Below are 13,943 nucleotides of genomic sequence, written 5' to 3' on the forward strand. Positions count from 1 at the left end.
ATGTTAATTTGCAAAATGAAGGAAAAGAAAAGGAAAAAAAAGAAAGTTAGTGGGATCGATAACATGGCCGCTGAAGTGGCTCAACAGGAGCATAGCAACAATAAATACTGTGCTTCAGTTTTTTTTTTTTTTTTTTTTTTTTTTTTTGAGATAGTTTGAATAATGGCAAGTCCATCACACCTATGAAGTTCAGGACTTGTGGATTTGAATAATGGCAAGTCCCATTAGTGCTTAGATGGTTCCGCATCATAATGCAATGCAGGTTGATTAAGTGGTGAGGCGACAGTGAACGCACCTACTTCATCCAAATGATTTTGGCCAGTAGAATGTTTATAGGGGTCAGTAAACTTCTGTAAGACTCAAATTTTAAAAAATAACTAGATCATTGATTCTAATAAGAGATACAGCAAAGGGTCCAATTCAGATCCAGTTTGGATTTTAAAAAGGGTACAAGTAGCATAACACATTTTACATTGTACAAAGGACTTAGGAAAAAAAAAAAATACAAACACATTTTACACTATACTAAGAGAAGAAGTTGAACTTGGAGGGATTGGGTTATATATCTAATGTCCCTTCCAGCATTAGCATACCTTCTTGATTGTAGGATGAAGTGATGGATCATCAAGAATGTACGAAAGTCCCACTTTAACCATTCTCTCCAATTGTCTTTTGTCAACATCCTTACCACTCACTAGTTTGCCTGGCTCATGAGCCTCAAAGCAATGATATGCACATTCTTCAAGAATAGCTTCTTCTTCAAGAATTTTCCAGTCCACATTCTTTCTATAACATATAAGCTCCAACAACACAATTCTGAAACTATATACATCTACATTGACTATAACTAGTTGATTTCAATGCCACTCTAGTTTGCACCAGTGGAATTGATATCCATCATCATCAAGACATAGTAACACATTGACATTATTGTCTTGTCCATCTATAATAATAGCCCAACAATGATATTCAGGCTTTAATTCTGATACTACCTATGGGTACTGCACGAGGTTTTCATATGTATTTTGCATTACTAGTTGAATACTCCTGTCAATTGGTTAGATTCTAAAACACTCGAACACAACCTTGTCCAACTGAGAGACACTGACCCTATAAGATTGTATTGGTTGGGTTGTGACTCAAAACTTTGCTATATAATCTCCTTATTAGTTTTATAAAACAAACTTTCCTGAAATAAGCATTGATGCTGATGTTGCATGTTCAGATGGAGTGGCAATGTACATCTTTTTGCCTTGTGCTGATTGCATCATGAGTTTACCATCACTAGTGAAATTCAATGTAACATCACATCAGTGAGAGCCGGTGGATTGTTTTGGTTATGAAGAATAGTCTTCATACCTGAGCCTCAGCAGCAAGCCCAGTACCAGTGAGGAGCCCAGAAACACAGGCAAGCCTAGAAATGATCAAACGCACCGTCGTTTCACTTAAAATCACTCTGTTTACAGTCACACCAAAACGCATCGTTTCATTTATGTTTTCAGTTATTAGCTTTAATTCTCACACGTGCATCAGGTGGTTAGTTTGTTAAGTCTGTTATAACAGCTCCACTTATCTCGCTAAGCTCTCTCCCTCTCTCTATGGTTATATAAATGGAGTTAGTCTTAATGATGAAATTAAGCTAGCCATTTATGCAATACGATAGACCAGAGCGTGACAACCATGAAGAATTGGTGGTAGGTGTTAAATAAGAGCCTATCTTTTCAGTTCTCCTTGTTGAGCTTCAGCAGTGAAAATTGCTGAGATAAGAAGAAAAAGCAAGATATATAGTTGCCATCATTGGACAATAGCTAGATCTATCTATTTGGCTTCCTTTCAGTCTGGTTTCAAATGGAAAATCAATAATACTAACATTTAGGAACTAATCATTCAATCCACCTCCAAATATAGTAAATAAATGGCTATCTCAATCTACATACCATGTCCTGCGCAAAGTGCCGAGTTACGGTGTTGTAAAGAGAAAAAATTAGAACTCTTTGGAATGAAAGAGAATCATTCCCTTGAGTGAATATTTTTCTGCGAATTGAAAAGTCACCGCTTTTGTAAATAATCTGCATTGTAATTGTAATAGAACAGACAGTAATGGTCTTCCTAGAAGGTCAAGAGTGTCTGAATCCACAGCGTAAAGCAATGAGATACTAGTAGTAGTAGACATCGGGCTCAGGGTTGAAATTGCTTGAAATTTGGCAGGTTGATGGAAACGGTCTTTTAATCAAGAGTCTTTGTTTTATAATGAGGTGTGCCTTAATTTTAGCAAATTCCTTTGTTTAGGTTTTGAAAATAGTGATTTTGCTGTTTTTAGTAATTTTTATTTCTTTAATAAATTTTTGTTTAAAAGTCAGAATAAAGTCCCGCTTGTTTTGAAACGACCTTCAAGGTCAATAGTTTATGATTTTACATTTAACTCATTTTTTTTTTTCACTTTTGATAAAATTCGGTATTTTGCTACATGATCTCGTAATTAGTGCAAATCAAGGTTTTGAAAGTTTTCCCAGTCGTTCAAGGGTTTTATCTTTTCAATATTTATATGTTTTGTAGCATCTAGAGGCAAGGTAGTATCTATATATATCTAAAAGCTAAACCGTAGCATTTATTGTTTTTACACTCCTATTGACCCATCTCATCCGCCTCGTCAATGACCACATAATTAATCTTTTTCATATTTATTTTTTTTGTTTAATTTCTTACAATATTATATATATTAGCTTTACAAATTCATTTTAAAGTGGTTTTAACTTTACATATTCATCTACTTTAATTTTGATGTTATAACTAAATAATAAATCAATGGAAAATCAATACGAAAGTGTTGTCTATTTATATTCCTCTTGGGCGGTTTTTACTTTAAATATTATTTTGCCCCTTAATCTTCCTTTATTTTGTCCTTTCTTATTCTCATCTTCTTACTATAAACTAGTTGCTAACCCGTGCGATGCACGAGATTGTTTTAAATCAAATATTAACATGTTCTGGTTTAAACATTTCTCTAATTTCAATTATTGAAAGCTATATTAGCTCTAATATAAGATGAAACATGTAATTATGATGAAACTATCAAAATATTACACATAAAATCATTAAAAATGAGATAAATACAAATATTATGAAGTAATATATTACAATAATCATAATGTGCTCTTACATTTGGTTTAATAAGTATTACAAGAGAACCAGTAAATAGAATAAATATACAATTGTGCTTACATCTTCAAGCTTTATACAATGCTTTTCAAGAATCTATTTCCTCCCTTTCTTAGGCTCTTCTCTTTTCTCAACTTCTTCAAGCTACTTAATTTTTCGCCATATTAGTATCAAGTATAACACCAAATTATACCAATTCATCAAAGATTTACAATGTAACACCAAACACTCTTAATGTCAATTCATAATAACCCCACCCCAACTATTGAATTATTAAAAAAGTTCAATATGTCTATAATCTTCATGAAAATAAGTATTCCATTGGCTTTCAATATGAAATTCAGAAATAAATAACAAAATAGATTATTCACATACAAAAGAACTTTAATATATCCAAGTTATAAATAAAATACCAGTACAAATTGTGCTAAGGTGAAAAATGGTATCATCTTTTGCCATATATAAATACAACATGACCTGAGACCTTAAAAGCTTATGTGAAACATGTTTAAATTGTACTATATGGTTTTATTCAAACATTAAGAATACAAAAGCCACAAATCTAGATATTTATGGCATTTGTTTCAAAAGTTTATGCCAAACCAAAACTAAAGGCATGCCTGAGTGCAGTTCACAAAGGCTTTGTGGCTTGGCAGTGTTGTCAAAATTTGTGTAGTCTTCCAAACCAAAAAAATAAAAAAAAATAAAAAAAAAAAGTCAAAATTTGTGTGGTCTTCCAAACTAAAAAACAACCCTAAATAAATAAGGATGCAAATAATATGTAAAAAGATGGGTATTTAATAATGAAAATCAAAAGGGTGTGAGTTAAAAGGGAAAAAACCTTGGGGGTGCCTACTATATTTGCCATTTATTTTTAAAAAGTGACAAATTCTGGCCAATAACAAATAAAAGTAGAAAACTTCTAAAAAATTAGTTCAAGCATTGCACAATGTAGGGATGTGTGATTAAATAATGCATATATATTTGTATGTTTCAAGAAGTTGCAAGGGTACCAAAAAAAGTAAAAAATAGTGATGTCAATATCACATTGCACAACTTATTATTGATAGAACTACCAACATAGAAAAATAGAACTCTGTTTCTCATAATTTGGCTAGACACGCTATTAATATTCCAAACTTTTTAGTATGGATGGAGGACGTTCCACCACAACTTTTTTCTGTATTTCAAGCTGATTTAGTTGATTTTTTTTAATAATATTATTTAGCTTCTTTCTCAAAAAAAGAAAAACAGAACTATGATGAAACTTTGATAAGTATAGTTTACAGCTTTTGTCATTTTAGAGAATGAATAGAGCATCAAGCATAATTGTAATCAATCGATCAACAATTTTATCAACACAAATTAAGTTTGACTCCATGACATCTAAATTGTAATCAAATAGCACTAAGAAAAGAATTGCTCTAAGTCTCAAAACACTGACTAAATTTGAGAAAATATTATATAATAAAGAATTGAATACAAAACATTACCTTGTGCAACATTAGTGACAGAAGCAAATTGAGAGTGGTGATGGACTTGGCTGAGATTAAAGAGAGAGGATAGGGTTTGAGTTTGAGCCCTGAGAAAATAAAAGAGAAACAAATGAAACAAATCAAAGAGAGATTATAAGCACTAGTTAGCTACATCCTCTGATACTGAGGTGAAATTTCAACATGATACAATACCTCTTTTAGGCATTTTGTCATATAGATGCGTGCCTGAGCATATAGGGTTCGATAATTCAAATAAATTACTAACTATAAGAGATATTATGAGGTAAAAAAACAATTTAACATATGGGAATCAAATTTTAACATATGTCTACTTTTTGAAATTCCAATAGAAGGTTTATTAGTTCCAAAGCTAGTCTCTATTGCAACAATGCAAGAATTAGTGCTGGAATATGTAATGAACAAACTCATAGGATTTTTTTGTATTTAGCTTTGGACATGTAAATATGTAACGAACAGTACTATGAAACCAAATAAAGTTGTACCTGGAAGGAGTAAATATCTAAACTTTTTTCCTCTCTGTTTTGTACAATTATTGCTACTCCTCCTCATCTAATGAAGTGGTCATGATGTGCACATTTATTGATAACCTGCAATCATCAAATCACAGCTGATAGCCAAGCCAATAATTTAAACAAATTACAAAGTTTATTATTACAAACATGATGCAATATCTCTTTTAGGCATTTTATCGAATAGCTTCCCCTACCCAAGCTTAAAGTGTTCACATAATTCAGAAGCTAGTCTTCGTTGCAACAATGCAAGAATTAGCTTGAGTTAGTGTTTGAATTATTAAAATCGTATTGTTTAAATACAAACATAGAGGATCCATTTAACAAACAAAAAATCAATTGAAAGATCTAAACTTATATGTATGCATATTATTACTCATACCCAAAGAGACAACAAAAACAGGGGTAGGTATATAAGAGAGAGAATCAGATCAAACATGTATTTCTATTTTTGCTTACTTTGAGATTGAATTCTAAGACTGAAACTTACAATCCATAATTCCAACAACAAAAACACACAAAAACCTCTTTATCTAACAGATCAGAAAATAGAAAATCAAATTTTTTGTTTATTTTTATAGAGCAAGGTTTTGATCGCTTACTGTTGCCGGGAAAAGATTGTCTCAGATGGGAGTGTCGACCAAGGAGAAGGATTTGAGTCTAGGGTTTTCAATTTTGGGTTTCCTGTGTATTCTCTTGCACACTCCAATCGTGTTTCCAAGCTGAGTTTGTGTTTGTGTCAAAAGCTTTTTTTTTTTTTTTTTTTTTTTAAAGACAAGCATCTAGTCAGATGGGAATGGAGACAAAGAAGAAGGATTTGGGTCTAGGGTTTTTAGTTTTGGGGTTTCATATTCTCTTGCAGACTCCAATCGTGTTTTCCAACTAAGTTTGTCATTGTGTCTAACGTGATAGGCCATAAACTAAATAACCCCTTGTGATAGTAATTAATTAATTAATTAGCCAATTCTTAATTAATCAATTTATCATGCAAATGCGTGGTAGCACACACAAATCACCAATAAACTAAATATGCAGCGGAAAATAAATAACACGGTGATTTGTTTACGAATGAGGAAAACCTAATGGCAAAACCCCACCAGGTGATTTTCAAGTCACCACTCTCGAAACTCCACTATTATCACAACAAGCGGTTACAAGTAAAGGAATCCAAGTACCTTACCAACCTACAGTTAAACCCTTACCCCAATACCCAATTAGACTTGTTCTGTAGTGACAGTTCCCCTTTCAGATGCATGACTCCCAATACAAGGCTAATCAATTGCGCGAATCCCAGTACGCGACTTCAATCACCAACTAAGAAGGTTATTGGTTGCAAAGTTCTTCAGATCATCCAAACGATGAAGATCAAGAAGATGCTTGGTCACAAAAACCTTACGGTGCACATACACAGCAACTTCTTCAAGAGAAAGAGATGAACTAGGGCAAGAACTTCGTCTCCGGTCACAATTTGCTTGAACAAAGTTTGCTCAAAGCTTGTGAAACTTGTGAACACTTTGACGGCCCTTAAACTGATCCTTTTATATGTCTAGGGTTAGGAGAAAAGAAAGCCCAAAGACATATTTACAAATCCCAAGAAAATCAAATTGAAATTCTGAAAATCTTAAACCTCAACAGATAGCAGGTGTCAAGCAGCAGTCGAGCAGCTGTCGAGCAGGTGTCAAGCACACCGAATGAAGAACAACTTCCTTAAGCTCGATAGATGCAGCTGTCGAGCCAACTGTTAAGCTTTAATGATTTTGCACTCTGAACTTGTTTTCTTGAACAAACTTGAAAGCTTCAATACTTGATCTTGAAACAAGGTTTCTTGAAGTATTTAAAATATCCTAAATCTACGTAAATACAAGTAAAGTGTGTTTTGTCAAAGGATAAGTCAATTACATAAAATCATGACATATGTTCTTAACAAGTGAAACACATATGTTTTAACATAACACCTTTTTTTTTTTTTTTGCTATTAATATTCCAATATAGGAAAATAGAACTCCAATCGTGTTTTCAACCCTAGAGTTTTTAATTTTATTTTTTAAATTTATAAAAAAAATTATTTTTTAAATAGTGTTGACGTGGAAAATTATGGGAGTTTCAAAAGTTTCGGTTTTATATATATATATATATATATATGAAAGTTCAAATATGTGTATAAACACCCTTGAACGTTTAGACCTCCAATTTACAAATTAACCAATTCAAACTTTATGTCAAACAACTAGTGTGCGGAAAATGAATATAAGCTATAATATAGAATTAGATAAACTATCTAAGCCAAATTAAAATCACAACCCACAGCAGATAATAAAAGGCAAAGATAAAAGGGAAGGAAGATACAAACACAAAGACAACACGCGATGTGTTATCGAAGAGGAAATCGAAACTCTCAGCGTAAAACCTCTCCGCCGCCCTCTAAGCGGTAAACAATCCACTAGAAAATGTAGTTGGGATACAAGGACAGCAATAGACCCTCCAAGCCTAATCTACCCAGTGCACCTAAACCCAGGGCCGGCTCAACCATAGAAGCAACTAATGCAATGGCCTAAGGCCCCCAAATAAAAAAAGGCCCCTCAATACAAATTAATTACGGCTCCTTCACCTAGGAAAAAAAATTTAAGGCGCCACTAATAGAAATAAATTGATATGAAGAACGAAAATTAGGGCCCTTGAAGAGAGAAAATAAGGCCCCTTTGTAACTGATGGTTTATCAAAAAAAAAAAAAAAATTTAAGCCCCCTTTCCCAAAACATAGAAATTGAAGAGATAATGTTCCTATTTAAAATCTGAATTAATGGCTTTATAAATAACTTCGTTGATAAAAACTAACATTTATTACTTGAATCTAAGGAAAAAATAGACAGAAAAAACGTATTCTCTCCATCTTAAATCTCAAGAAATCAAAAACAGTATCGGTTTTAGTATTTTTTTTTTTTCCTGCTCACCTTGTTTCTCTCTAGTCTCCATCTTGATTCTATTTTTATAGCATTCTTCGTTGTTAGCTAGCTACTCTTCTTTGATCTTCATTCGGGTTTGCTTCTATTTGCTCTTCCTTTCTTTTTATTCTTCTTGCTATTGAGTTTTTTTTTTTTTTTTTACTTGTTGCTGAGTTTCACTGATTTGGGGTTCTCTCTCTCTCTCTCTCTCTCTCTTTTTTTGTTAAGGAATTGGAACTAAACACTCTTTAGTTATAGTCACCACTACAGGTCTTTTTATTAGACTTTTAAAAATTTTAATATTTTTCTCCAAAGTCCAAAGTGTACACGTTTATGGCTAGGAAGCATTCCACTTTTTTCTATGCTATGAGTTATCATGTCAATCTGCAGGAGTTATCAGAACCCATGTGAATTGCAAACTATAGTTACACGTTTCTTACAATTAAGCAATTTTTGAAAATTAATTTTTATATATATTTTTTTGTTTTAATTCAAGCTTTAATACTGAGTTGGCCGGTCACCTATTTTTATTTTAGTGCTTCTATTTGTTCGACCTACATCTAGACTTTGACTATCTAGTAATTATTATTATTATTATTATTTGCTTTTTTTCCCATCCATTTAGAAAGTCATTAATTTGTTATATGTGCGAGTGTTATCTTAATTTAATAAAATTATAAGTGTAGGATAATATATTTTATATTAAAATTAATTTGTTAAGTTATGTGATAAATAATTTTTTATTTGTACAGGTTTAGAGGGTAAAGTGATCATATTATTTTCTAAGGTTGCAATTGTGTTTTGATAAACCAGGTTTTATTATTTTATACTTTAATTTTTGTTTTATGCTAGATAATTTATAATTTTTCTATTATAAATCATGTTTTATTTTAATTATAAATGTTTACTAAAAGATTAAGTGATAGTAAAAGGAAATGTTAATGAAACTTGAATGTAAAAATTTAATTAATAATTTTGCATCTCAAAGAGAATGATATATAGATTCTAAATAAATAAATAAAAAAAAATCAAAATTTAAATAAATATTATTTAATTAATGTTTAAATAATTGAAAAAAGCCTCGCCTAAATTTTTCGTCTAAGGCCCCCAAATTTATTGAGTCGGCCCTGCCTAAACCCTCCAAGCTTCTTGCTCCAACGAGGTTGTGCCGAACCTTTTTCTTTTCTAGCTTCCTAGATTTCGCTACTAGACCGTAGCATCAACCAATGTAGATTGGTTCCTTCCTAACTGCTTCCCAGAAAACCAAACAGCCCTCTCACAGTGATGAATATGGTGAGAACAAGGTTTTGGTAAAATGCCTCTTAAGGATTTGACAATGGAGAGGAAGAGAGTTGAGGAATTTGAAGAGACTCTAATGTATAGATTGTAGGTGAATCAATCTTGTTTTTCTTTAGGGTTTCTCTCTCAAAATTCTCTCTAGAAGCTCTCTTTCATTTGTGGGTATAAGGGATATTTATACTGGAGTGAGTGAGGAATGTGAAACGTCAAGTTTTACAAAACAGAGGTGGCTCGCGACTTGACTGAGTCGCGAGATAACCATATGGCCAGTTGTCCTGTTTTGTCCTGTAGTGCTCCAACTAGCATGACTGTTCACCTTCTGGCATGCTTGGCACGTGTGCTGCGTTTGGCGGCTTGAAGCCGCGAGCCACCCGCAAGAACAAGTCGCGAGTCTCTGTTTTCTTGCACAATCTTGAACAATCAACACTCTATCTCACTCACTACCCTTACAACAATCCCACCTAAATACAGGGTTACTAAATGCTGAAATACAAGCAAATTTGACACAGAATAAAGCCAATAAAATGGTTGATTAAATTCAACCTTACAATATATATATATATATATATATATAGATTTGTCACTCTCTCATTCTAATCATATTTTTAACATTCAAAAAATGTTATTTCTCTCTCTCTCTCTCTCTGTCACTCAATTTTTTTTCCTTCATTTTTCTTGCATCTCTACCTTAGATTCATGAATATTTGTGCTTTTTAGAATCTACTTTTGGTTGTTTAAAACTGAAAAATGAAATCAATGAGTAATATATACTTTTTTTTTTAAATGAACTCTACTTTTCATTTTTTTGTATTATTTTATTTATTTTTCTTGTAGCTCTACCATAGATTGATGAATACATGTGTTTTTTAGAACTCTACTTTTGGTTGTTTATAACTGAAAAATGAAATCAATGAGTAATATTTTAAATTAAAAAAAAAAATTGTCTATACAAACGTATTCACAGGTCTTGCTTAATTATTGATGGTAGAAACTAATAACTATCTGTAAGGGCGGAGTTTGGGGCCCAGGCCCAGCAAGCAGGCGATTCTGGCCCAAAGGACCCTCAACAATGAATTTGTAGAGAGTGGGTTATAGAACTAGGTCTTGACAGAGTAAACGTAATTGTTAGTAAGCCATGCAACCATTTGAACGTGTGGACGTTTCATTAAGTTTTCTGGGATAACAGTTTATGGGACTGTATCTTATGCTTTGTTTACAGAACTTCTCTCTTTCTCTCTCTCTTTTCCTTGCTTTTTTCTCTCCAGTTTTCCGATCCCCTAGTCATGGGGATTTTCTTCTCTTATATAGTATCCTTCAATTGGTAATGGCCCTACACTTGTTAACCATCTGGGCCTCCACTTAAGTGTCTGTCCCATAGGACATTCTCCTTCTCTGTGAGTTGCACTGGCCAAGATAATACTGTTCTCCTGTCCTTTCTACATTAATGCAGCAGGAAAAGTAGCTTCCTTGCATTTAATGCGGCAGTTGTGGTTGCCCCCTGAACGTCTAGCATTTCCCTTTGATTTGGGACGATTTCTCACCATGTAAAGGGTGTGAATTGGACTCCCATTTGGTGCGTCCGAGGAGACACTCCTCCTCGGACGCCCCTTAAACAAGCCCGACCCAACTGGATTGGGCTGGGAGTCCTTTGGCCGTGTCTTCACTTCCTGTTATGGCTGGGCTCCGCATGGGTACCAAGGCCTACTGTTGACTGATGAATTTTATCCCCACACTATCCATAGGAGGGTTTCCTACTAGAGGTTTGTAACCCTCATTTTCATATTATTGACTAATTCATATGTGTTCCTTAATGTAAGTATTTTTTTTCATTTTATTTACTAAACTAAATACTTTTAATGAATAGTGTTTGTTGTTGATTTGATTTGGGGAAAAAAGTCATATTATTATTTGTCATATTTTGTGTTGCTGTTAGGTATTAGTTTATTTGGAAAACAACAGGATGATCCGGATAAACTGATGAAGAACAGTTAGTGTGGGATGTCTGAGGATTGAAGAGGATTAAAACAAGAAAACATCTCGTACAATCCCTCCCATGGGGGGATATCCACCCCAAGGACTTCACCTACCTGAGGATGTGAGGGGACAAAGAGCTTAAGGAGAAGAGGAAGGACCATATGGGGGGAAGAGATGGTGGGAGGAAGTTTCCTGGAAAGACATACTTTCCCCCTCCGCATTGAATGCCCTGCAACAATCTTATCAGTTACATTATGAGGAAATGACACATAAACAGTAACTTCACAGCTTGCAACCCTTTCTACCACCTTCAGCAGAACTTTGATGGGACAAGTGTTATAAGAAAAGTCTTGAGGCATACAAATGGAGGTCTAGGATGCAAGGTGGAAGGATATATAAGGGAAGGAAACCCAGTTAAAGGGATGAACATTTTTCTCTATGAAATAGATTAACTGGGAAGTGAACAGTGCATTGCATAGTGTGAAACTTGTATCAATCATATATAAGAAACTAAACCTCGAATCTACTCGAGGAGAGCATTGTTCTCAATCATTACTTGCATTACACCTCCTTGTTACTCTGGCCTCTTCGGCCTTAGACTTGAACTTAGCTAAGAATTACATTTGAATTGTTTTCCCACTCTCTTTAGAAATTCTATTGTTTGAGCTTGGTTTGAAGGACAAGGCACCACTGTTCTTAGTGGGCTTAGGCCATCAATTTCTGAGTACTCACAATTAGTGTAGTTGAAGACAATGGTCTTTATGCAATTTCCTTTCATTGTTTGTAAATATTTTGTTTAACAAATTACTTAGTAGCAAATTGTTATGTTTTTGTTATATGATGTTCTTAGATGTTTGAGTAATTGTTTTAAGCATTTACAAATATTTTATATTGTTCTTTATCTTCCTTATTTTATTAGTGTATTCTTTGAGATTTTTAAGAAAAAGATTCAAATTTGTGGTAAAATTATTTATTTATCACATGTTAGATTAGATGATAGATTAGATTATGACAACAATAACACAATACTTCTCCTTTTTCCCAAAATTTTCTTCTACTTTTTTCTCCGTTGAAGTTGTACTCTTGATTTTTTTTTTTAAAGGAAAATGAGTTACAATCTTTTAATTTTCCCTTTCTTTATTTATTATTATTTTGAATTGTACATTTGTTGAGTTTTATTAATTTTTTTAGATACATTTCTCTGTTTTTGATTTTATAGTAAAAAAAAAAAAAAATTTGGGTTTGGGAAAGTTTGTTAATTTAAAACTAAAAGAATAATTTCCAAATTTTATATACTTTTTGATGATACACAAAATATTATAAATAAATTTTGTAAATAAAATTAATATTTTCACTAACTTACCTTTTGAATTTAGAGAAAATTTGTATTATTTGATTTTGGTACGACATAAATTATATATATTACATTTGTGATTGTTTCTATAATAAATGAAAATATGGTTATAAATTACATTACTATTTATTAAATTATTCTAAATTGAAAAAAAAAAATAATGAGACCACCTAAAAAATATTATCATGCGTAACGCGTGGAATTTGTGACTAGTTATTAATAAAATACAAATTTTGTCTATTGTTTCCTCTAGTAGTTTCTAGATCTATTATCTTGTGGATTTAAGGGATCCATTGTGGATTCGAAATTTTTGACCAAAAACTAATAATTTAGTTTCTGTTATATCAAAGAAAATATGGTTTACGCTTTCTTCTATCTTCCGCATCATCAGTTGCGGAAGAATGACAAAAGTTATTCACTTGACTTAAGTTATTCAGTAGACTAAAAAGTTATTCACTTGACCTAAGAATGACAAAAGTTATTCAGTAGACTAAAAAGTCTTTGCATGTGTATATTCTAAGTCTCTCCACTTGCTGCCAATGAATAATTAATGTTCGATAGGACCATAAGGGTCAACACCAGTAACACGGTAGGTTTATAATTTCTGAGTCAGTCCCAAACACCATGCTGGCCAACTCTAGCAACACAGCTGTCATGATGTTTAAGACTACCCACCAATAATTTAGATTCAACATTGTCGCCTTGGTCGTGTAGGAAACTGTAGAATTTTTTATATTGTTCGAGACCAAATCAAGGCATATCTTGTCGGAGAAAATCATTGGATTGGAATAAACCAAGAAATTGTTTGATAGAGGAATTTGTAGAATTGAAGAAATCAATTCAAAATTCAAAATTTTAATTGATTTGTGTATTTAACTCCCATTATAAAGTAGGTTATATATTAATATATCATCATTAAAGTGAATAAAAAACATATAGCTAGCCTTTTTAAGCTCTTGCTCGATGAATATGAGTCAAGTGAATGAACCAGGTAAATTCTCATGATCTATCTTATTTAGAAATGGAGATAGATTATTGTCTATAGGATAATAATAAAATGTTGTCAAATTAATATATATATATATATATATTTTTTTTTTGGGGAGATTTTCAAATTAATATTATTATATTCACTTTTATAATAAATCTTTTATAGCTATAAATAATTCTTTTTGGTAATAAGTAGTTCT

General features: G+C 32.4%; 1 protein-coding gene across 1 annotated transcript in view; it reads right to left on the reverse strand.

Annotated features, from left to right (window-relative positions):
- LOC126709310 (G-type lectin S-receptor-like serine/threonine-protein kinase LECRK1) overlaps positions 1–13,943 on the reverse strand; it is a 61,909-nt gene that overhangs the window by 31,709 nt on the left and 16,257 nt on the right. The window lies entirely within an intron of this gene.

The sequence above is a fragment of the Quercus robur genome, chromosome 12 (assembly GCF_932294415.1).
Source record: "Quercus robur chromosome 12, dhQueRobu3.1, whole genome shotgun sequence".
NCBI lineage: Eukaryota > Viridiplantae > Streptophyta > Magnoliopsida > Fagales > Fagaceae > Quercus > Quercus robur.